The sequence below is a fragment of the Candoia aspera genome, chromosome 2, assembly GCF_035149785.1.
Source record: "Candoia aspera isolate rCanAsp1 chromosome 2, rCanAsp1.hap2, whole genome shotgun sequence".
In the NCBI taxonomy this organism is placed as follows: domain Eukaryota; kingdom Metazoa; phylum Chordata; class Lepidosauria; order Squamata; family Boidae; genus Candoia; species Candoia aspera.
In genome coordinates, this window is record NC_086154.1 from 64,515,299 (window position 1) to 64,540,057 (window position 24,759).

Sequence of the window (24,759 nt, forward strand, 5' to 3'; positions counted from 1 at the left end):
AAACGTTGAGGGCTGTGAAGCTGTAGCTCGTCGCCACCTGGGCTCTTGGCGGTTACGAGATAGGAAAAGGAAAGAGAAGCGGACACACCCCTTGTTCCGATAGTTTGCCGTTCTGCTGTGAGCGCCGCGTGTCGGTACCTAAGTGGACAGAGTCACGGTGTGTGAATTCACCCCGCCTCATTTACTTTGGCTGTTCCCTGGACCTTCGTGTTGGGGTGAGCAGCACTGACTGGGCGATGCAAAATTGTTCTCATTCACTTTTCTTAAGCCTCCGTATTCTTCCCTCCACTTTGTGATATGGGAATATTAAGATTGTTGAAAGCCACCTTCTCCTTGCTGCACCTATCGTAAATAGGATTAAAAACAGTAAACTGCGTTGTAAGCTTTTTAAACCATTCTGTTTTGAAGAAGTTATTCTCTCTATTTCGAAGTAGGTATCCACCGACAGCCGTTGTATCCTATGGGTAGTAGGTGGGGAGTAATATACAATACTGTACTGCAACAGAAAACCCCAAAGCTGTGTAAAGCAAGTGTATCTGAAGAGTTCTTTTAAAAATTCCCTTCAGTTGAAATCTGAACGTTTATTTAGTTTTATGTGTGTGTTTGTGTGTGTGTACGTATATACATATACATACATACATACATACATATATAAAATGTTGTGAGATTGTTGCTAAGGTTTTTTTCCAATTTGTTTTATGCATTTTTAAAAAATCTAAAACGTTTGTGTGCTTGTGGGAAAACCCGTAAGTTCAAGGAACACAACTTAAATAGTACTGTATGCCCTTTTTAAATAAATAGGAATGGCATGGAAGAATGTGCATATTTTACACTTTTCTATTTATAGGAAGAGAAAAATGTCCATAGACTGTATTTTTTCCAATTAAGATTTTTTTATAAAAAAGATGTTCACTGCAGTGCATAAAGTACTAACTACATCCACAAATCCAATAAGCAGATGTTTTTATTGCCTGATCCTATATATCAATCACCATCTTTGGGGTGGGGGTAGCTGGTGGATACGTTTTGAATTTGGGGAATGTGGCTCAAAATGGCTGCTTGTGGGGCCTGCACATTTACCAAATGAATGTAGTCATAATCAGTTTGAAAGCTATTGTAGCCTCCTCTCAAAATACATTATTACCTTTGGTTATCTTTGTCCAGTTTGGGGGCAACTGGTACACTTCCAAACAAGCACTGGGCTGTATTTACCCATTGTTTTCATCTCAAGAAAGATGACTAGGCCCATTTAGAGCTCAGGCATTCTAGAAACTCAAGATGAGGCTGTTTTGTAGCATACCAGATTTTCCTATTTTAATTAAAATACTGGTTTTACAGCATAAAAAATCACTCAAGACAGAACTCTCCCTTGAGTGAAGAGGGGTGTTTCTGGACACTTTCTAGCACTGACCATATCAGTGGGAGCTCTGAAACAGCCATAGCTGTTGTGGTATGATTCACTCTTTCTCTAATGCATCCACCCACCCACCAGCACACTCATAAATGCGCATACATCTGAACTCCTTCAACAGACAGGGCTTGCATTTGCCATGACCAGTCTTGATACCTCTGCAGGTTCAATCCTTCAGCAATTTATACTGTAAGGCTATGAAGCACTTCAGGTGCAAAGGCAAAAAAGGATATACTATGTTCAAATCCTTAATATAGCTGCATGTGGTGAAAGGAATTCAGACAAGTGCTTTATGAGTGCTCTTGTGTGCTCTGAAGCAATGTATCTCTCAACCTCAGCAACTTTTAAGATGTGTGGACTTCTGGCTGGCTGGGGAATTCTGGGAGATGAAGTCCACACATTTGAAAGTTGCTGAGGTTCAGAGACACTACTCTGAAGCACTATTTCACCTTTATATTCAAAGCTCTGCCCAGTCCTCCTCTGCTGCAGAGGATGGTAATGCTAGATCCTGTTTATTAGCAAATATCAGTAAAGGGACTCCATGACAAGATTTGCTCTTTCCACCAGTTCCGACAACTGCTATTAAAAGAGAGAGGGATAAGTTGGACTTCCAGTGGGGAAAGTGGTGGCTTGAGCAGCTCCTTTTGAAGTGGAGCCACAGTGCTGCTCTTCTGGGGCTCAGGCAGGATCCCTAAAGCCTGAAGAATTCTCCGGAACTAAGAATCCTGGAAATTGACCCACTTGTCCTCCGGACAGCTGTTCCTCGCAAGTAGATCGCGAAGCTGGAGTTTTTGAGATCGACTGGAGCGGCTGGGAGGCAGGACTACTATCAAGTTTGCGGCTGTGCTGAAGTTGGATAGAAACGGACGCTAAAACCGACCCCCTCATATCTAAGTCACTTCAGATACTGAGAAATATTCTTGGTATTTTTTGTTATTTTTTGGGCTTATGTTTTTAAACTATTCGACTTGGAATGCTTGCTTTGCATATTTAGCCAAAAGACAGAGGTTTGTATTGGATTTTTTTTTAAAGAAGCAAATGATTTTTTAATGGATTATAAAAGTTTTACCTTTTGGCGAACCTGCGTTGCTGGTGTTGGAGCTTGGGCTTCTAGACTGCAGTTTTGTGGGGGAAATTGTGTCTTCCTACAATCTACCAATTTGCTGATTGGCTTGGTTTTATAAATAAAAGTAATTGCAGAAGCTTTCCTTCATCCTTTTTATTTTGTTTTACTGCTACTTCTGGTGAGAATTTCTTGTCTGCGTTTTATATTTTTGGACACTAGAGAGCACTATAGACTATGGCTATGAGGAGAATACAGCTGCATGGATTGGGTGACACTGAGTTCCTTAAATCCGTCTTTGAAGAATTTACAGCCAAAGTAACCCAATCTGTAGAAGCCAAATTTCAAACTCTGGAAAAAAAAACCTGGATGATAAACAAGTGGATGACAGAGTGAATGTTTTAGAAAATAAGGAGACCAGAGATGTGGATTTGGAAAGAAAACTAGATAAGCTGCAATGCTTTTGTTTAGAGAAAAGGAGTTCTGCTTAAAACTGTGGGCAATTCCAGAAAAGGTAAATGAGGACATGAGAGAGGTGATATCTCAAGCATTGGCAAAATTATTAAACTGGGAAGAAGAGAAGATGGAGGATGAATTGGACAAAGTTTTTTGTATAAATTCACATTATGCAACATTGAAAAGGGTGCCAAGAGATGTTCTGGTCCAATTTGTAAGGAAAAGAACTAGGGATCAAGTTCTGCAATGCCACTTTGACTCAAGATTAAAAATTGGTGATGTAATTGTTTTAAAAGAAATCCCCATTAGGATTTTAAGAAAAAAAAAGTATTCTTTTTTAACAGATGTTCTGAAACAAAAAGATTCCATTTTGTTGGGATAAGCTGGAAGATATAATTTTTATTTACCAACAGCAGACATTTAGATTAAATTCTATCCCAAAAGCTAAGGATTTTATTGTCAAATATAGAACAGATCTGGATCAATACTTGATGGATGTTGAAGATAAAACTCTACAAGATAATCAACTGGCAGAAGAAATTGAGAAACAGGATGTGGAGTTGGGAGCCACATCTAAGGACTTTGAGGGACTATTTGATTACAAATACATTACATGGAATATAAATAGAGCCAATGCTCCTCAAAAAAGAAGGAAGATTTTTCACTATTTGAGAAAATTTGAACTTTGATGTAATATCCTTGGAAGAAACTCATATAAGAAAAAAAAGATGTAAAATATTTGATAAGTCTTTGGGGGAAGAATTCATCTCAGCGGGTTTGAAAAAGATTAGTGGAGTTCTGTATGTTACATCATAATTGAAAATATGACATTTGACTTCTGATGAATTTGGCAGATATGTGGCAGTAGAAGTAGAGATGTGAGGGATTAAATCTATAATTATTGGACTTTATGTGCCAAGGAGAGATTTTTAAACATGGAGCAACTGTCACAGTTTTCATATCAGAACTGGTGCTTGTTGGGAGATTGGAATGTAGTAGTCTCTCCACTTATGGATAGAACTTCAGGTAAAGGAATTAAGCCTAAACAAGGGAAATTACCAAAGTCCTTCTTTGATTTGATGGACAATTTGGCTTTGGTAGATTCTTGGAGACAGAAGAATGGGATATCTAGAGAGTATTTTTTTTTCAGAAAGATATAAATCTTTTTCAAGAATTGACGTAGTATGGATTTCAGAGAACTTGACCAATATAATTCTTAAGGTGGATATTTTACCGAAGACTTTTTCTGATGATAATCCAGTTTAATAATTAAAATCTACAACTTTTAGATGGAGATTAAATGAAGCAATATTACAAAAAGAATGGGTGGTGAAGACTGTAAAAAGAAGTTAAATGAATTTTTTGACAATAATTTGGATAAAGGCACTGATTTAAAGATTGCTTTGGATACTAGTAAAGCTGTAATGACAGGTCACTTTATTCAACATAATTGTGATTTTAAAAAATCTCAAGAAAAATGCAGATTATATTAGATGAAATTAAGGTAAAAGAGTGAGTTGCAGAAAACGCCAATGACTCAAATATTTTATATCAAATTTAACTTTTACATCAGCAATTATGTAAGTTGACTGTACAAGAAATAGAGACTAAATTGAACTACACAAAGCAGAAAAACTTTGCTAATTTGAATTTGCTTTGAATTTGCTAATAAACGAGGGAGATGGTTAGCTTATAAATTGAGGAAGGAGAAAGAAAAGAAAATGATATTAAAGATTCAGTAAGGTGATACTGTTTCAACAGATAATGAGAGAATTCAGAAATCCTTCCATGAATTTTCTTCAAATTTGTATTAAAAAAATAGGTCTTCCTGGAAAAAGTGGATGAATATTTGAAGATACAAAAGTTACCAAAACTTTCACAATCACACACTATGAATAGCCCTATAACAACTTTTGAGATAGTTGAAGCTATAAAAAAGATTAAAATAGGGGAAGCACCAGGGCCAGATGGACTACCAAGTTCGTATTATAAATGTTTTGAGGATCAACTTTTATAACCTTTCCAAAATGTGATGAGCATGTTATTGCTAAGATGTATAAGCTTTTATTGAAAATGAATATGGAAGATGAATATGTTAAAGGTTGTTGTTGTTTATTCGTTTAGTCGCTTCCGACTCTTCGTGACTTCATGGACCAGCCCACGCCAGAGCTTCCTGTCGGTCGTCAACACCCCCAGCTCCCCCAGGGACGAGTCCGTCACCTCTAGAATATCATCCATCCATCTTGCCCTTGGTCGGCCCCTCTTCCTTTTGCCTTCCACTCTCCCTAGCATCAGCATCTTCTCCAGGGTGTCCTGTCTTCTCATGATGTGGCCAAAGTATTTCAGTTTTGCCTTTAATATCATTCCCTCAAGTGAGCAGTCTGGCTTGATTTCCTGGAGGATGGACTGGTTGGATCTTCTTGCAGTCCAAGGCACTCTCAGAATTTTCCTCCAACACCACAGTTCAAAAGCATCGATCTTCCTTCGCTCAGCCTTCCTTATGGTCCAGCTCTCACAGCCATATGTTACTACAGGGAACACCATTGCTTTAACTATGCGGACCTTTGTTGTCAGTGTGATGTCTCTGCTCTTAACTATTGTATCGAGATTTGTCATTGCTCTTCTTCCAAGGATTAAGCGTCTTCTGATTTCCTGACTGCAGTCAGCATCTGCAGTAATCTTTGCACCTAGGAATACAAAGTCTTTCACTGCTTCTACATTTTCTCCCTCTATTTGCCAGTTATCAATCAAGCTGGTTGCCATAATCTTGGTTTTTTTGAGGTTTAGCTGCAAACCAGCTTTTGCACTTTCTTCTTTCACCTTCATCATAAGGCTCCTCAGTTCCTCTTCACTTTCAGCCATCAAAGTGGTATCATCTGCATATCTGAGATTGTTAATGTTTCTTCCAGAGATTTTAACTCCAGCCTTGGATTCCTCAAGGCCAGCTTGTCGCATGATGTGTTCTGCATACAAGTTGAATAGGTAGGGTGAGAGTATACAGCCCTGCCGTACTCCTTTCCCAATCTTAAACCAGTCTGTTGTTCCGTGGTCTGTTCTTACTGTTGCTACTTGGTCGTTATACAGATTCTTCAGGAGGCATACAAGATGACTTGGTATCCCCATACCACTAAGAACTTGCCACAATTTGTTATGGTCCACACAGTCAAAGTCTTTAGAATAGTCAATAAAACAGAAATAGATGTTTTTCTGAAACTCCCTGGCTTTTTCCATTATCCAGCGGATATTGGCAATTTGGTCTCTAGTTCCTCTGCCTTTTCTAAACCCAGCTTGTACGTCTGGCAATTCTCGCTCCATGAACTGCTGAAGTCTACCTTGCAGGATCTTGAGCATTACCTTACTGGCATGTGAAATGAGTGCCACTGTTCGATAGTTTGAACATTCTTTAGTGTTTCCCTTTTTTGGTATGGGGATATAAGTTGATTTTTTCCAGTCTGATGGCCATTCTTGTGTTTTCCAAATTTGCTGGCATATAGCATGCATTACCTTGACAGCATCATCTTGCAAGATTTTGAACAGTTCAGCTGGGATGCCGTCGTCTCCTGTTGCCTTGTTATTAGCAATGCTTCTTAAGGCCCACTCAACCTCACTCTTCAGGATGTCTGGCTCTAGCTCACTGACCACACTGTCAAAGCTATCCCTGATATTGTTATCCTTCCTATACAGGTTTTCTGTATATTCTTGCCACCTTTTCTTGATCTCTTCTTCTTCTGTTAGGTCCTTGCCATCTTTGTTTTTGATCATACCCATTTTTGCCTGGAATTTACCTCCGATGTTTCTAATTTTCTGGAAGAGGTCTCTTGTCCTTCCTATTCTATTGTCTTCTTCCACTTCCGCACATTGCTTGTTTAAAAATAATTCCTTATCTCTTCTGGCTAACCTCTGGAATTTTGCATTTAATTGGGCATATCTCCCCCTATCACTGTTGCCTTTTGCTTTCCTTGTTTCTTGGGCTACTTCTAGTGTCTCAGCAGACAGCCATTTTGCCTTCTTGGTTTTCTCTTTCTTTGGGATGTATTTTGTTGCCGCCTCCTGAACAATGCTGCCAACTTCTGTCCAGAGTTCTTCCGGGACCCTATCTACTAAGTCCAGTCCCTTAAATCTATTCTTCACCTCCACTGCATATTCCTTAGGAATATTAGTGAGCTCATATCTAGCTGATCTGTGGGTCTTCCCTAATCTCTTTAGTCTGATCCTAAATTGTGCAAGAAGAAGTTCGTGATCTGAACTACAGTCAGCTCCAGGTCTTGTTTTTACCGACTGTACAGATGTCTGCCACCTTTGGCTGCAAAGGATGTAATCAATCTGATTTCGGTGTTGTCCATCTGGTGAAGTCCATGTATAAAGCCGTCTCTTAGGTTGTTGGAAGAGAGTGTTTGTTATGCAGAGTGAATTGTCTTGGCAAAATTCTATCAGCCTGTGTCCTGCTTCGTTTTGTTCTCCCAGGCCATACTTACCTGTAATTCGAGGTGTCATTTGACTGCCCACCTTAGCATTCCAGTCTCCTGTGATGAAAATAACATCTCTTTTAGGCGTGTTGTCCAGTAGGTGCTGCAGATCCTCATAGAACTGCTCTACTTCAGCTTCTTCAGCATTTGTGGTTGGGGCGTATATTTGGATCACTGTGATGTTAGATGGCTTGCCCTCAATTCGAATTGAGATCATTCTGTCGTTGAATATGTTAAAGGTAGTATGATTAAATGGGCAAAGAACTTTGGGTACAATATCATGCTTGATCAGTGGGAGAATATGTGGAGCAAAGTTGTGAAATTTACACTGAATTATAACCTGAAAGAAAATTTTTATATGATGATGTATCATTGGTACTTTACTCCTGATAACTTGTTGAAGGAGTATAAGGGAATATCAAACAGATGTTGGAAATGTTCTCAAGAAGGTACTTTTTATTATCTTTGGTGGACTTGTAAGAAAGGTAAGAAATATTGGGACCAGATGTACCTCAATTCAAAGGATTCTTAAGGTGAATGTACAATTGAAGCCAGAAGTTTTTCTTTTAAGCTTGATGGATCAACAGTTTGAAAGAAAATTTGGGACTTTGTTTTTATATATGATAGCAGCAGCAAGACTTTCCTATGCACAAAGGTGGAAAAATTCCTACAGTGGAAGAATGGATAGTTAATGGAAATTAATGGAATTGGCAGAGATGGCGAAACTGACTACATTGATTAAAGAAACAAAATTGTCTAGTTTTGTTTCTACTTGGAAACCACTTTTGGACTTTTTGCTTGAAACTGAAAAAAATGAAGTCTTGATTTTGGGTTTTGACGACTAGAACTGTATAAAAATATTGAAATGTGTACTATAGTTAGAAACATTAAGAAGTTAATGTATTTTTTATTTGTATCTGTACTGAAGAAGGTTGGAAGTCACCCTTTTTTCTATATTTCCTTTTTATTTCTGCACTTTTAAGTTTGTCTCTTTTTTGTCTCCTTTAATCTTTTTCTATCTTTATAGATTTTATCTGTATTTTGAAATTTAATAAAGTTTCTTTAAAAAAAAGAGGGAAACTTAATTTTTTCTAATCTAACTTATCAGAAGGTACTCAGGCCAAAGGAAGAATGATTGTACTGCCAGTTGTGGAGATTACCTTTCTCTCTCCATCACCCTTTGTTCATGGGAGTACTCTGAGTTCTATGCGTAGCGCGATTTCAGGTTCACATGGTGGCAACCGATGGCCATGTATTTTCTGTGCCCAGTGGAGTACGAAAGGTGGAGAGGTGTGAGGTTAAGTCCTAAAGCAAGGAATTCTGGACATTTGACTTTGTGAGTAGGCTGTGTTACTATTGACAGCATTTCTGTCCCAAAGCTCCTTCATCCCTAGATAAAACAAGCACTGCAATCCAGATAATGTAACAGCTCTGCAATCCATGTGGTGGTCTCCTGAGTTCTTATTATAGGATAGGATAGAGTTCTGGCATTTGGGAACTATGAGCCTTACCTGCCCTGCCTCCTCAAAGTGTTCTGGTCAGAACTGGTAGGAACTGCCAACCACATTGCTCCCTAACAATAACAAAAGAAATTGCGTCCAGCTCTCCATTATCCCTTTGAGTCTCTTCTCAAGACTGAAGCTCTTTAATTAAGATGGCTCAAACTTTTATATTTTGTTTTCTTTGAAAGAAAAGGGCAAGTGTCTTTTCACACCCACAGGGGTTGTAGAAATATATTAATATAAATTAAATAAATTACAGTTTAATAAATTAAACTGTAATTTATTTAATTTAGTAAAATAAATTACAGTTTGCTGTCATCTGATTGTGCACCATATCATTTTTCTGAGATAGGTCAAATGACGCTGCTTAATAGTACTGTAGGAAAAACGATCTTTAAAAGAGAACCTCTTACAACTAGGCTAATATAGCTAGATAATAAAAGAATACAACTTGCAACATATCATGCAGGCTTACTTAAAATATATCCCACAGATTTCAGAGGGACTTACTATGCAGGCTTACACATTTCTATTTAAAAGATTTACTGGATTAAATGGAACTTACTTCCAAGTAAGTGTGCCTAAAAGCCTTCCCCTGCCTGCTGCTCTCCAAGTGTGTTGCCCTTTAGCTCCAACCATTCTCTCATAGTGTAGCCATTGATCAGTTGGCTGGGATGATGAGAACTGGAGTCCATTACCTCTGGAGAACATATTTGTTGATAAAACCTGCTATATTGGTCTGTCCATAAATAGTTTAGGTTAAATTACATGACATAGAACAACAGCAGCAGCAGCAGCAGCAGCAGCAGCAGCCACCTGTTGGCTTGTTTATGTGAGGAGTAATTTCTCCCTATAGAGACAGCTGAAACAGAAGTGTCAGGGAAGAGGTCTTTCTCCCCCTGCTACTTCTCTGTTCCCAGTTGCCCTACTTAGCAGCAGCTGTTTCTGATCAAAATGGAACATTAGGCTGTTGTTTATATGATTCTGGGTACAATAAAAATAACCTTGGCAGCTTCTACTTCTCAGAAAAGAATATTAAGAGAAAACAATGATTTTTGGTGGAGAAGTGATGCTTCTGTGAGTAGGCATTTTTTGTGAGGCAACTTTGAATGGCCCTTTGGTATCTTGATGTGAGAGCCTGAATAACTTGCAAGCAGGTTTTTTAATGGATACATTTACTCTTCCATGCCAGTGTCATAGGTTCCCCCCAAAAATTACTTGCATAGGGCATTAATGACCCTGTATTATGGTCAAGGATCTCTTGTTGGCCTGAAGAGATTAAATAAAGGATAACTGAAAGAACCATAAGTCACTGGTTTGAATCCTGTTTCCATTCTGCTACTTTAAGACCTTTTATAACTAGTTATCCAACTAATTTTTGATCCCTTAGTAATGATTTTCTTTTTGCCTCGATACCTACTCATATGAGGGTAATAATGCTGACATCCCCTGTTGCCTGACACTTTAGGCTGATCCAGTGCAAGAATGGGCTAATGACCATTTCTCAAGGGCAGATGTGCACAACATTGTCCTCTGCCTGCACCCAGCCCATTGGAAAGGCAATCTTTGCCCATTTTTCTGCCATGTATCAAAAGTAGTGTTTTCTGACTTGTGCTAGCTCAAGCAATGCTATCCAGCTTGCATGCTGCACTTCATTTCGTTGTAGACAAATTCCTACACTCCGGTTGGCTACTGTGCATTGTGGCAAGAATGCCCTCTTCCCACTGGTCCCCTGTCAGTGTCTTACATGGACATTTGTTTTTACAAGTTCACCATTGGGCTATATTTCAATGTCTAGATAAATCTGACACAGAATTTAATTCAAACTGGAAACCATTCTTAGATTACAAAATTAATACATGGATTTGTGCCACACCCAACTTTTGGGTTTCTGTATGCATAAAAGTCTATATTTCAGTTCTTTAGGATTTCTAAATCAGAACAGACTCTTCATAATATGGGTAGAATTTATTGTAGCTAAGAATCTCACCTGGGGATTTATGTTGTGCTACTCATGGGTTCTAATATTCATGCTTTGCTCAGAGCTTAAGAGCAATTTTCTGTCTTTAAAAACAATATGAAATAAAATATAACAATATAATGTATTCAGTTATTCACAATTAACGGTATGGTCACAAACTATAACCTCCATGACATCTGTAAATTCTTTGTTTACTCATTTGTATTTTAACAATAATTTATTAAACTTGTATGCCTCAACTCTGGGTGGCTCATTTTACTTTTTTATCCTTGTTTCCTTTTTTGTTTGGTTTTTAAATACCTTCTTTAAAATGTCATATATCAAGTTCACTAGTGGAATGGTGAAAAGCTGAGGGTTTTTTTTTTTAACAAGCTGATAAAACAACTGAGAGATCTGTTTTCTTTTTCTTTTTTAACCAGGTGAAATTGGCAAGAGTTTTGCCCTTTGCCCTTCAGGCCCAAGTGATACCATTACTTCATGGTAACGTGAAGTTAAAAAAAATGGAGTGCTTTTGGTTTTTATTGGTCCAGAGAGCTAAAGAAGCAGGAGAATCAACCCATCAGGGATTGGGTCTGGGCAAATATGTCTGGACAAAACATCAGGCCATCAGCATGGCCAAAGTAGATGAAGGGATTAACTCCAGAAAGGGATTTGCTGAGCCAGCTTCACTTCCAGCCAGTTTTATGTATGGGAGTCAAGCAGCTTACAACTGTAGTACAGAAAAGCCCCTAAGTACCTTTGCCCAGCTATAGTAGAATGATCTGCAGCTTCTGTTATTTACAACTTTTGGATTCTTGAAAGAAGCCCCTTGGGTGCAAGAGGGAAGGTTTAATGACTGCGATTTTTATTTTTGTGTGTAACATAGAACATGAAAAGTGACAAGGGTAGGTTTAGTGTCTTACTGTAGGACAATGGGATGCTCTTAACTGTTGCTTCCTATGAAGACAATATGTCTTCTGAACTTTTGTTATACTGTCATTTGGCATTCCATCAGATGACAGTGTAAGAATTCAGAATTGTGTATTCAGATCCCAAACCTTACCAGCTACCGGAGTGGATTTAAATGTCTCAAATATCAGTGCTTGTTGTCTTTTTAGTAGCTGCACATATCTTGACTATATTTCCCTGGTTTTGGTTATGTTATTTTTGTATTTGATGCAAATACCACTTGAAGATTGCCAAAACAACAACACCAAAATTTTGTAGAAGTACAGTGCATCTTTAGGAAAAATACAGGTGAGAGACCTTAAACCTGGAGAGGAAATCAGGTCAGAAGGGAAATAGAAAGGAGCATTGGGTAGAAAGACCTGGATAACATACTAGACCAAACAACCAGAACATTTTGCTGGAAGATCCACTTGTTACAGGTATGCAACTCTGTACTATGGAGAGTGGCGTTCTCGGAGTAGTTTGGTTACATGGCCAAAAGTGGGCACCAAGTCAGTATATGCATATACCGTTTACAACAAGTTCTTAATTTACTCATATTCTCTGTTTCACTCATGGTCATGCTTTCTGCAAGCTCTGGGCTAGTGGCTTGGTCCCAGCTGCATGACTGACATGGCTTGGTTCCAGCAGAGAAAAGGACAGTTATAATTCCAATTACTCATTTTTTCAAGGTTTCAGTAATATACTAGAGGTAAATCTTTCCACTATCTGTTACCATAGCTTGTTCTACTTAGTACTCCCTGTTGAAATTACAGGGAAAGGATGCCAGGTTTTCCCATACCTGGAATACCATCTCACAACCTTCACAAGTGAATAGAAATTGATCTCTATCCAGATGCTTTGATTATTGTTTTCAGAGAGAGAGAAATGGGAAGGAGCTTAGTCACAAAAGAAAATAATATTGGTGGGATCTAAATCTGGAGATTGACAATATGATGGGTAAGATTGGACAATATTTGTGGATTCTGAAAATATTCATAAATCTTACATTTCTTTTCAAAAGGAGGCAAGGCTTAAGGGAAGACAGAGCTCCAATGCCCTTAACAATAGCATAAAGTTTTGACATATAATTTAATGGCGATACTGGAAAAAAAACAATATAAAGGTTTTACAAATTAAAAAACAACAAATTGAACAGTGAATTCTTTCACAGCAGGCATGTTAGCTGTTTTATCATTTCTACAAAGAGAAACCAGAACTCAGTCTCACCATCTGCCCAGGGAAAAAACATGCTTCTTCACGGTGTGTAAGGTTAGGTGGCAAGTGCTGCTTAGTAGTGAATTAAGGGCTTACTATATATTAAGAAATATTTACTTCTCCATCTTTTTTGTTTGTTTTCAAGAGGCCAAAGATGTAAGTGTAAAGCAATGAATGGTAGTTGAGGCTAACCAACAACACTGGCAGTTTTTAAGAAGAGGGAGCTCCTCCTGAAAGTCATTCAATAAATTCAATCCCTGAAGTTTAAAGTCCATGTCAGTGATAAAAGACTCTGCTATTCAAAATTGTGAAAAGAGAACGATAGATTTATTTAATAATTCTACCTGAGCTAGAATCATAGTATTCCATTGCTCATAGAGGTTTGAAAGGTAGCTAAGAAACTTAGTTGTAAGCATTAATACAATTTGTATGAATAGCACCAATAAGCACAAACATGAATTTTCCAATGCATGTTGTAATCATTTTTCTTAGTGTGCAGCTTTCAGTTTGTCACAAAGGCTATGTAATGTTCCCTGAATACTCCAGTTAGTTCTGTTCTCAAAATAATCCAAATGGAAACTTCCCAATAAGGATATGGCACTGAATGCCAGAATGCAGCTCTCAAAAAGTAATAAATAGTTCCCAAAACAAGAACGTAATGATACTGATACCATGGAAAGTAGGGCAGATGTCAAAGGTAGATGCCTCAGATTATTAACAATCAGTCCCAACGTAGAGAGTTATTTCAGTGCTGGGTGGAAATTTGCAACTGGCTTTGTAATAAAATACAATTAAAAGCCACAAAATAGGACATTTAAAATTGATAGAATCACTCATCATCTTTCCAATCATAAATAATAGTCATTGGGTTCCCATGATGCTTGTATAATTATATACTATTATGAATAATTACATTACTAGTAAATGTGCTAGTATGCTACCTTGAAGAAAATAATTTTCTTGCATTGAAAATAAAGCACATCTAAGGATGGGAAATATGATATCTCTGCGAAAGCAAAACACATCCTTAAGGGAGGTTTGCCTGGATTTTGTATAGCAAATAGCTAATAGTACAGTAACACTTCTTACTGCACTAAACATTCTGGTCATGCGGTATCATTTTATAGCATCACTCAGCTATCACTAATGAAGGCAGGCTTTATATCACCACAGTGATGCTGGGTGATGCTATACAATGTTGCTGTAAGAATGGTCCTTCCATTCAAATGCTGCTTTATTCATGTTTTTCCTGGCTAGGCTCTACTATTTCTTAGAATATGAACACACCCTGAGATGGCTCAGTGACATGAATATATACACAAAGCTTCAGATTGGCTAAGAATACCTAATCAAGCTATGTCTGGTTCTTTGAAATTCTTTCCTCAGCCTTGAAGAGTGTACAAATTGTTCATCTCTAAGTTCAGATCTAATTTTGTGCTGGAGAACATGGTCATGGGCAAAGTTCAACATTAATTATCCAGATCACGATATCCACACTTCTTTTTTTATGTACTTACTTAGCTCAGTTTATTTCCACTACCAAGGTTGGTTTTTCAGAATAATTAATTTATTTTCTGCATAGATAGTAAAGACAAAAAGGGAAAGGAGAGAGATAAAGAATAAGGACTAGGGAGGGACAGGAAATGTTAGAGGCAAAATCTGAAACCCTCTCCCAGGCATCAGGTAGGCTTGTATTCCTTGCAGGTATGTTTTTTCTACTCTTTTGTGCAATCAGAATGGGTGGATGTACGGTTTTTGTTAAAATTCACAATCAAATCAATAGGACCCCAATAGAGCAGGTAGGCACTTATAAATACCGTAGGGTGCAGTTCCAGGCTTCTTTATCTTGGAGCGCACATTTCTCTTATTGGGTAGTGTAGCTCCACAGCTGTCTTAAGATTCTTCTATTCAAAGGGGGCACATTTTACTCTTGCAGCTTGCAAGGTTTTTCTTGCTAAGGCCATTTTTCAGCTTCTTTATGGTGTTCCAGTTTGCATTTTTATAGAGTTTAACATCCTGGAAGCTGTCCAGTCTAAATCTATAAAAGCAATACTTGCAGTTCCAAGATGCATCAAGAATGCTGTTTTATGGTTAGAGATAGGTTTGGTTTCTCTGGATGCCAGAGCCTGGTTCTATCTCCTTAATTTCTGGTTGAAATTGATTTTTTTCTCCTGTGGGTCTGGCTCTACTAGTATTCTGAGACCATTTTAAATCAACCTGGCTAACAAAAGCTAATAGCGTACTCTAGTCCTTAGGACTCTCTTTGGAAGGTCTCTGTCCAAGGAGCCATCTTAAACAACGTCTCTGGGATATTGATTTTGTAACCAGTTTAAGCCTAGTATCTGACCCTACAGTTTATGGATTCCTCTCAAATGGCTGTGTGCCATCATCTTATCTCTCTTCAGTTCTAATTCTGAAATTTCATCAGGCTTTCGCCTTGGCCAGGTTGGATGCATTATTTTATTGATTGATTGATTGATTGATCAAATTTAGCCACAGCCCATCTCCCCCAAAAGAGAGTGCAGTTCTGCAGGGATGGTATAAAAGTGCTTATGTCCATGTGGAGATGGCTCTGTGGAATCCCTAAACCATATGCTCCTTTGATGCTGTCTCTAGAGGGAATCAAGGAAGATACATATTTATCCCATTTTAAAGAACTACCCTGGTAGAGAGCACAATGTCTATTTGTCACTGCTTCTATCTGACCAGGACCCTGACATATCTTTCTAGGTTGCCGATTTTGTGCTACCATTTGTTGTATCTGGCCTACCTATGGTTGAAGTTTAGCACAAATTTGGTGATTGCCACTGCAATCTGTACTACAGTTACTATAATAATGTGTTTTATGTAATCTCATTTTATGTCTTTTTTTTAAGTTTTATTAATAATTACAGGTTTATGTATTTTATTGTTGTGTTCTCTGGCCCAAAGGTTGTAATAAAGGCTTGACAGAACCCAGATTCTGAGTGGCACGTAGGATAATAATAAAGTTGTTGGTTGACTGGGACTTGGACTATCCCCCTCGATGGTAGGCCTTCCACATACGTGCTGTGCCATCCAGTGAAACTGACACATACTGCAGAAAATCAAAGAAGAAAGTGAGTCAGGAGTGGCAGCAGCAGCACTCTATACAAGGCTCTAAGAACTGGATAGAGCATATTGATTGCCCACAGTCCTTGCCTCATGAGTTTTCAGATTGTATTGGTCTCCCATCCAGTTGTAAGCCAAAGAGGAATCAGTGACTCCAGCCTGGATTCAGATTATCAGTACCTCAAGGAGGTGGCTCCAAGCTCTCATACCTGCTTCATTTCTGGGACATGGATGAGACCCTTGATAGAATCTTGATGTCCTGTGTAACTTTGTACCAGCGCTCCAGAGTTTGGGTCATAAATCCTGCAAGAAGAAAAAGGCAGTTACAAACCTATTCAAAGATATGCTACCCCTTTTTGTTTCCTCTTCCCCCATTACCAAGTCTCTTACCCTGTGGCTACCTGATAGTATCGTGGTCTCCTGCCATGATACAGCCATTGATCTGGTCAATGCAAATGCAAGTGATTCCTCTAGGGGCTTTCATGTCCTGCATGCAACTTCTACCATCTTTACTCTAGGTGAACCAGATAAAAAAACCTCCACCATCAAGGAAGACACTCTGTTCCCCAGCTTCAGCAATATATCTCACTATATAAATATAAGTTGTGAAATTCTATCCTGACCTTTGATTCTTTAATAATCATAATGCAGAGCTCTTTATATTTGGTCAGAAGATAATTCTAGATCTGTAAGGACTAATCTTAATGATCAATGCCAAGGGAAGTAGTAATCAAGAACTCAAATGACGTATTGCACTGGGAAAATCTGCCATCAAAGACCTATCAAATTTTTCAGAAGTAAAGACATCAGTTTAAGAACAAAGGTGTGTCTGACTCACGCCATGGTCTTCTCAATTGCCTCATATGCCTGTGAAAGTTGGACATTAAAAAAGATAGAAGAAGAATTGATGCCTTCGAATTGTGTTGGCGAAGATTATTGAAAATATCATGGACTGCCAGAAGAACAAACAAATCAGTTTTTGAAGAAATACAACCAGAATGTTCCCTAGAGGCAAAGATAACTAGGCTTAGATTCTCATACTTTGGGCACATCACCAGGAAAGACCGATAGCTTGAAAAGGACATCACGTTTGGTAAAGTCACGGGCCAGTGGAAAAGAGTAAGACCTTCAATGCGATGGATACAATTACAGCAACAATGGATGCAAACACTGGAACACTCAGGCATATGGCGCAAGACTGAACAGCATTTCGTTCTGTTATACATAGGGTCGCCATGAGTCATAAACGACTCGATGGCAACTAACAACAACAACAAGGACTAATCTATTTTCCTTCTGTCTACCCTCACCTATCATTATACTTAACATGAAATAAGGAATGAAGTTACTTACCCAGAGCTGAATGGTGCCATCTTCAGCACCAGTGATCCATTTGTTTTCTTGTGGGTGCCAGGCCAAGGCTACGACAGTGGTTTTGTGCCCATGAAGTTCAGTCAGGAGCTCCAGGTCAGCACAATGAGGATTGAAAGCGCAGATGAAAACTCCAGTGCTGGAAGAGAAGGCAAATTCCCTCCTTTCAGGAGCAGGAGGGTGTGAGCTGTGAATACAGGGATAACAGAATCTTGGCAAATTCAGATTATTAGTGATAAAGTCCCTCCTTCCACTTCTTATGTTTGCTACTGTCCATATTGCCAAGAGAGATGCTTATCAACCCTCCATTATTCCATCCAATTTAGCCTCGCAGAAGACGAAATTCCTGTCTGAGAGCATTTTGAAGCTGTTTCATTTGTCCGATGGACACAGAAAGGTTTACCCACCTATTTTGGGAGCAGGCCACATCCAGGATAGGCCCATTATCCCCAGGCAGGCTGGAGTAGGCATTTTGCAAGGAGCGGTTTTGAAGATTCCAAAGGCACAGCCTTCCGTCCCATCCCCCACTGAGCTACAATAAAAGGTGGCAAGGTGACAACCTGCTTCTCGGTGCTCTGCTCCCTTTAGTCCTCTCCCCTTGTTCATACCTTCGAGGCTGTCCCTGCTCCCACTCTCTCCCTTCTCAACAAATGAAGGAATTGCTGGAAAGAGCCTCAGAGGGTTATGGGTCCCACTTTACAGAGAACACAAAGGTGCTTTGTGAAAAAGGTATCTAGTTCAAGCCCGTTTTAAGGTTAAAAGATCCATAAAGTGGGAGACCAGCAGGAACAATGAAACTTTACATCTACAGTTAACACTTGGATATCAGACTCAGCCACCCAATCAGTTTTTCTGATATAGAACACTTAACTGACATAAACTATTGATTTCATTTACCCACGCGAATTGTATATAAGTTAATACCATTACCTCTTCATGGGACATATATATGCACCTGCCCTATATAATCTTTCCCCAGCCCATTCACTTACCAGATAAGGGACATGGCTACCATTCTCACTCTTCGCCAATGCAAGTGCTGTAATCATGCCGTTGTGTCCACACAGCACTATTCTGCATGTGAGATCTATTTAAGGTAATAGTGGTATGGGAGACAGTGATTGGATGGAAAAGAGAAAGGACAGATCACTCCACCGTAATGAATCTGAAGTGATACCATTATTACGACAGTTATTAATTTGATTTATATTCTACTTTTCTACCCACAGGCCTTTTTAAAATACAGAAACATTAGCTTGGCAGTGACAACCTGCTAAATTCATTTCCAAGAGAAACAGAAGGTAGACACCAATGAAGAGGAGGCAAGGATTCTCTAAGGTGCATATAAAAGGAAGCTGTAGTGGCATACATTTTGAAGGCATTTTTCAATGGGACTTAGATGGACAACATGGTAGCCTATACCATGGTAGTATGTTGTGGTTCTTTTGGTCACAGCACATTGCCTAAGATTGCCAGGAAATGCTGAAACTCAGCGAAGCCTCTTCATGTGCTAAGCCAATGAACTGCAGGTAACTGACTTCTCAGAGAAGTGTCATCAAGTCCAACAGTAGTCTAGCTAAAACAATAAGCTGTTCTAGGGGCCCTGTGTTCTCAGTTTCCTTTGATCATGCTTCTTGGTTTATTCTTCAGCCCTGGCTTGTCTTTTGATTCTGTTCTGCATTTCATTCAAACTTCCGGTTTGTCTCATGACTCCTTGGCTCACCTCAGACAACTGATAATGGCCCAATTTTACAAGGCCTCAGTTTATTCCACTAAAGAAAAATGCCTTTGAATAGCTATGGATCATTAAATGCTTATTTTGGGATATCTCTGACATTTCTATCCCATTCTGAATCATTTTTACCTGAGATACAGCTATTTGAAGGGTCCCAGGCCATCTCATCTTGGACACAATGTTCTGCTAGTGTTTTGGAGTCTTGATCCAATGCAGACATACTTTGCTATAGTACAGAGAAAAATATCAAATAGTAACAAAAACTTTCCTGAATCCTGTTTTGCAATAAATCTTCCACCTGGATATTGCTATTGTGCTCCTATGAGTTTATTTCAGCCTTCCCTAACCTAGTGATTCCTAGGTTTGTTGGACTTAAACTCCGATAATTCCTAGCTACTATGGCAGCATTTCTATAGTAACTAGGAAATGAAAGAATTGAAGTCTAAGATGTATGGAGATTCTCAAGCAAGGGAAGACTTGTCAGTTCCATAGATGTTCAGATAAACAGCCTGTGGTCCCTGGGAGAGTGTCCAAGGGACCACTGGACTGGGTGGATTTCTGCCTCTGAGGAGAAGAAATCTGAGTTCGAAACAACTTTTCTCTGTTCTATCAGCCTCTAAAGCTGATTATTTTCAGCATGACATTGAAGGGAGGTGAAAGAAGGGATCTGGAATTGGTAAGATTCCAAGAAAATTAATGAATATACTAGACCTAGAACCTTTCTAGCATCCATCATAGCTATGCATGTCCTGGAGCATGCATAATTTTACTCAGCCCCATAATTTACAGTGGGGGAATTTCTGTTTTGTTTAAAAATCTAAACAAGCCAGGAAAGGAAAATGAAAGCACTTTTCCTCTACAATGTCTTCACTTCTGACCCCAGCAGGAGTTTAGAAATGTTTGAGACTTCAGTGCAGCAGTCAGAGAAAGATTAAGATTGTTCTGTTGACTCTAGGGCTTCCAACCAGAGATCCATGGGAACCGAAGTCAGTGGAGAACCTAGGACACTAAGAATTCTCAGGAAGGGTAGCTTTGGGAGCAGTCATTCTAGCAGCAATAGGGATTTATGGTTGTCCACATGTTATTGAATAACATCTCTCAGCATTCCTCAATGCTGGCCATGTTTGATAGGGTTTCTGAGAGTTCAGAAACATTTGGAGGGCTATAGACAGCTCTGTCTGCATGGGAGGGGGGAACAAGGGGGATCAAAGTGATGCAAGCTGTGTTGTGTTGCAACACAAACCTCAGCCCTTTTGTGTTGTATTGCCATATCATATCGTGCCCCAAAGGGGTGGAGCTTGTGCTGTGACCCTGTAACACTTCTTTAATCATTCTGACAGGAGTAATGAGATCCAGGAGACACTACTGGCCACAGTGAAACTACAGGTAGTCCTTGTTTAGCAACTACAATTGGGATCAGCAACTCGGTCGTTAAGCAAAGAGGTCACTAAGTGAAACCACGACTCTGCTTATGATCTTACTTCAGCTTTCCTTTGCTTTACAGACCTGCAAAGGTCATAAATAGGAGGATTGGTTGCAAAGTTACTTTTTCATCACAGTCGTAACTGCGAAGCCCTACAGTCAACAAAATCTTAATCTTCTTTCTAAACGAGGCAGTTGCTAAACGAGGATTACCTGTAGTCCAAGATAGTTTACATCTGTAACTTAAATTGTGCATCAAAGATAACTGACAATCTACATATATGATTGGCTATCCCCCTGTTATATACCCAAGGTCGGGTGGAAATTCACCAGTTTTTAGTTATTAGGCAAGAATGAAAATGACCTACACAAAGCCTTCTGGCTTTTTTTTTAAGGAGAAATATCTTTTTAAAATTCAAGGTTACCAATATTGGTGTCCTAACAGTCAGGAACCACGCTGAGACGAGGAGTAGGTCTCTAGTGTTTATTACTGCTACATAAGACAGAAAATCCTAACAAACTGAAGAAGCGTGGGAAAACCCAGACAGATAAACCCCAAAAGTTAAGGCGGGTCTGATCTGTGTCTCTTTGAATAGCTGCTTAATTCCTCAGTACTACGCATGTGTTTTCCCCCCTGGATAGAGGCCCCCTCCTGCTCGTCATCAGTACTCATGACAATTGGAATGGAAATTGGAATTTATGCCAGTCAGACCTGGGCCCTGTGTTTAAAATAGTTAGGCCACCTACTCCTCTGATTACCATCCCATTGTTCAGAGTCAACTGTTTTTCCCCCTAAAGCTATGTGTCTGGCTAACTGATGTAGTTTTCCTATGTAGGAAGGCAAAGGTCATTCACTCCTTGAAGATGACCTACAAGGATGTGATTTTGGCTGCCTTTCATCCAATCATGGGAAGAAAACTGGGACAAGAAACTTTGTTCTTACCTGGACAGTGGACTCAGCACCTGGGATGAAGGTCTCAAATTCCCAGAGATAAATGTTCCCATTGGTTGCTGACATCACCAGCATATCCAGTTGTTCAGCAAAGATGACCCTGTCAAGGCCCAAGGTTTGGTTATCAAGGCTGCAGCCCTAATTCAGTTTTCAAGGCCTGATTTGAAAACCAAAATCTAACTTTTCACTGCTTTTTCTTGCACATACTTTTCCTCCAGCTTAGAAGATGCAGGCACTTTTTAATGGTGCTTGGCAAATGTCACCAGGCAACTAAGTAGCAAGCGATCCCAGGCTGCACATACTACCTTGTGCATGTGCAGGTACTGTATTGTAGTTACTATCCCTTTGAAGATCCTATCCGGCATAGGAAAGAGGAAAAGGGCTTCAGGTAGCAGTAATCTAGAGCAGTTGGAGAAGGCCTGCTTCATCTCGAGGGAAAAGGCAGAAATAACTTAATCTAATTTTTAAAAAATTAGTTCTGCTACGGCCTCCCTGCTACAGTAGCCTGTATCCAGAGAGACCACATCCTGAGAGTTACCTAGTGAAGCCTATTTTTTCTTTTCCTGTGCCTTTGGCTGTGGTCTGGGATCTGCTGTAACAACTTCGGAGCCTTCTGCAAGTCCTCCATTTTTGTGCAGAAGCTGAACAAGGTTCTGATTCTTCCTGATGGCCTTTTTCTACCTGATCAGCCAAAGGTCCTCGTCGCTCGAGGTGGGCTTCATCTATGTGGAAGGACTCCCTGCTGAATGAAACAGACACACAATCTGTGTTTACACAATACACTTAATCAGATCCTTAAAAAAACTAGTAGCTGCACTTGTACAACCTGCTAAATTTGATTAGTATTAATGGTCGTTAGATGTTTTACCGCTTAGCATGACGTGTGGACCCAACTATTCAGTTAGCTTATAGTTCAACATACTTTGCAAACCCACAAAATAGATTAATTCAGGAACAAGGTTAGGTTTATTGTGTGAACACAGCCACAAGAGAGGAAAGGCCATAGACACTGCTGTGGAGCTAGGAGATTGGTGATAGGTATGAGGCTGAGTGGCTGTTATGACTAGAGCAGGCAGAACATGAATAGAGACAGGAAAGAGGATGCATAAGAGAAGCAGAAATAGCTTGTCTGCAAACATCTATTTTTTTATATGGTGCAAATGAATGAGACAGACTCATCTATGTGAGAGATGGAAGTGAGATTCTTTGCAGCCTTGTGTCTCTTTCAAGGACAAGTGCTCTTGAAGCTAAAAGTATGATCAAATGAAGGTAGAATGTTTAGCAGCCAAACCACATAAATCTGGAAATTAGCAAACACAGCATTACATGTGCTAAGCATCTCATCAGTAAGGACTGTGTCTCCTTCTCTTAGCAGCAGCAGCCGGCAGCAGTCTCAGCATATAACCAGTCACATCACTAGTGCTGGGCAATGGAAGTCCCTGAACCAATTATATGGAGGTATATCCTGGATGTTGTCATAAGCCTTTACCTGTAGATGAAGGGAGATATGTAACTTCTTTCCCATTTCTGCAACATGCCATTGCTGTCTCCACTGAAGAGCAAAATGGAATCCTTTTTGGCTAATAGAGATAACAGTGAGAAGGTGAACCAGAGGCAACTTGGACTTGGTAAACCAGAGAAAGAGTTTACAGTACTGCTGAACACATGATGTAAAGATCAGCCCAAACACTAGCTAACTAGCCTTGACTCAGGTAAGATTATTTTGGCTATGAGCTGTTCCATCCCACTCACCTGGTGAAGCTTATACTCCCTGGTCTGTTGCAGGTTGGGGCTGAGCAGATGCAGAGTTAAAGTCATGCATGGCCACTTACCATAGGCAAGGCATTCCAGGGAATGTTTGCAAGGCAGCAGCGTTAGACATCCCAACTCACTGTAGCGCCAGACCACCATTTGCTGCGGCTTTGCTATGCCTCAAAGGAGAAGAGAACATTTTGTTTTGTTCTACTTAAAATAACCTTTTCTGGGATTGCTTAAGGTTACTCTGATGACTCTAAAAGGTATTACCATCCACCAAGCTATATAATACCTTGAGAAAAAGAAAGGGTGTGGCTGGAAATTTTCTACTTTAAAAAAAAAAGCATCAGTTCAACTCATATTCATGCAGAACAAAAACCTCTATCTGACTGGAAAAATATGGAACGTGGGAGTTTGTTGATGTGCCAAATTAAACACATGAAACTTTGTACAGTTCTTTCCAACCTGGTGCCCTCCACTTTTATTGGGACTACAACCCATAGAGTTAGCTGAACTCCTAGTCAGCTGAAGTGGGTTAATAGGGTGGTCAGTGGAGGAGGGTTTCCATTCATGTTTATCTTCCCAGCCATTTTTTATCCCTGCAAACCAAGTGGAGAGAGACTCGTTCAACTGGAGGAAAAAAACTAGCATAGAATTGTACCACCAACTCCTGAATATCATTCCAAAGCTGAGACTGAATACTAGAATTGCGGTTCAACTTAGTAGCCCCGGCTTTTGAGAAAATTCTATCTTCTCCAAGTTAATTTCTGCTAAATTGATTAAGTGAATTTGTATTCTGTTTGCTTTTCCTCCGTGGACCTTACAGTAGTATGCATATTTCTCCTTCATGCTATCCTCACATTAATCTTATAAAGTAACTATAGGGACGGTAAGGCTGAGAAATAGGGACAGACTCAAGATCATCAAACATTGCCGAATGACGTGAACTAGATCTCCAGCAGTTTCATACAATACTCTGATCTAACTCTCTGCAACTTGATGCACTCTAAAGCTGTAACTCCCAGAATACCCAGCCAGCTTCTCTGTGCTCCAAAGGAATTGTGAGAGATGCATTTCTAGGACATCTGGAATGTACCAGATTGAGGTGAACTGGTTTACTCATTACATCAAGTCTTCCTCAACTTAAGTCTCTTTTACAAACATAATTTTATGTTAAGAACAGGAAAGATTGGTCTATAGGATGTGAAGCCAGAATCCATGGTAAGAGGTTTGGGAGCCCAGATGGGATCTTGATTTGCAGATCTGAGGGAAGAGAGTATCAGTGGTTTTCTGGGGTACTCACCAATCACATATCTTGAGTCTGGCAGGCTGAGGAGCTGCTGGAGAACCAGCCCATCCTTCTGATTGCCCTGGAATGTGGATATGAACTGTGAAACCTGAAAGGGAGGT

The 24,759-nt window shown here is 39.5% G+C and overlaps 1 protein-coding gene across 1 annotated transcript in view; it reads left to right on the forward strand.

The window, feature by feature from the left end:
* The first annotated feature begins 45 nt into the window (after positions 1 to 45).
* RGS14 (regulator of G protein signaling 14) overlaps positions 46 to 24,759 on the forward strand; it is a 63,376-nt gene continuing 38,662 nt past the window's right edge. Inside the window, exon 1 of the mRNA XM_063292065.1 lies at positions 46 to 215. The gene's annotated coding sequence lies outside the window, so the exon portion shown is untranslated. The remainder of the gene's footprint in view (positions 216 to 24,759) is intronic.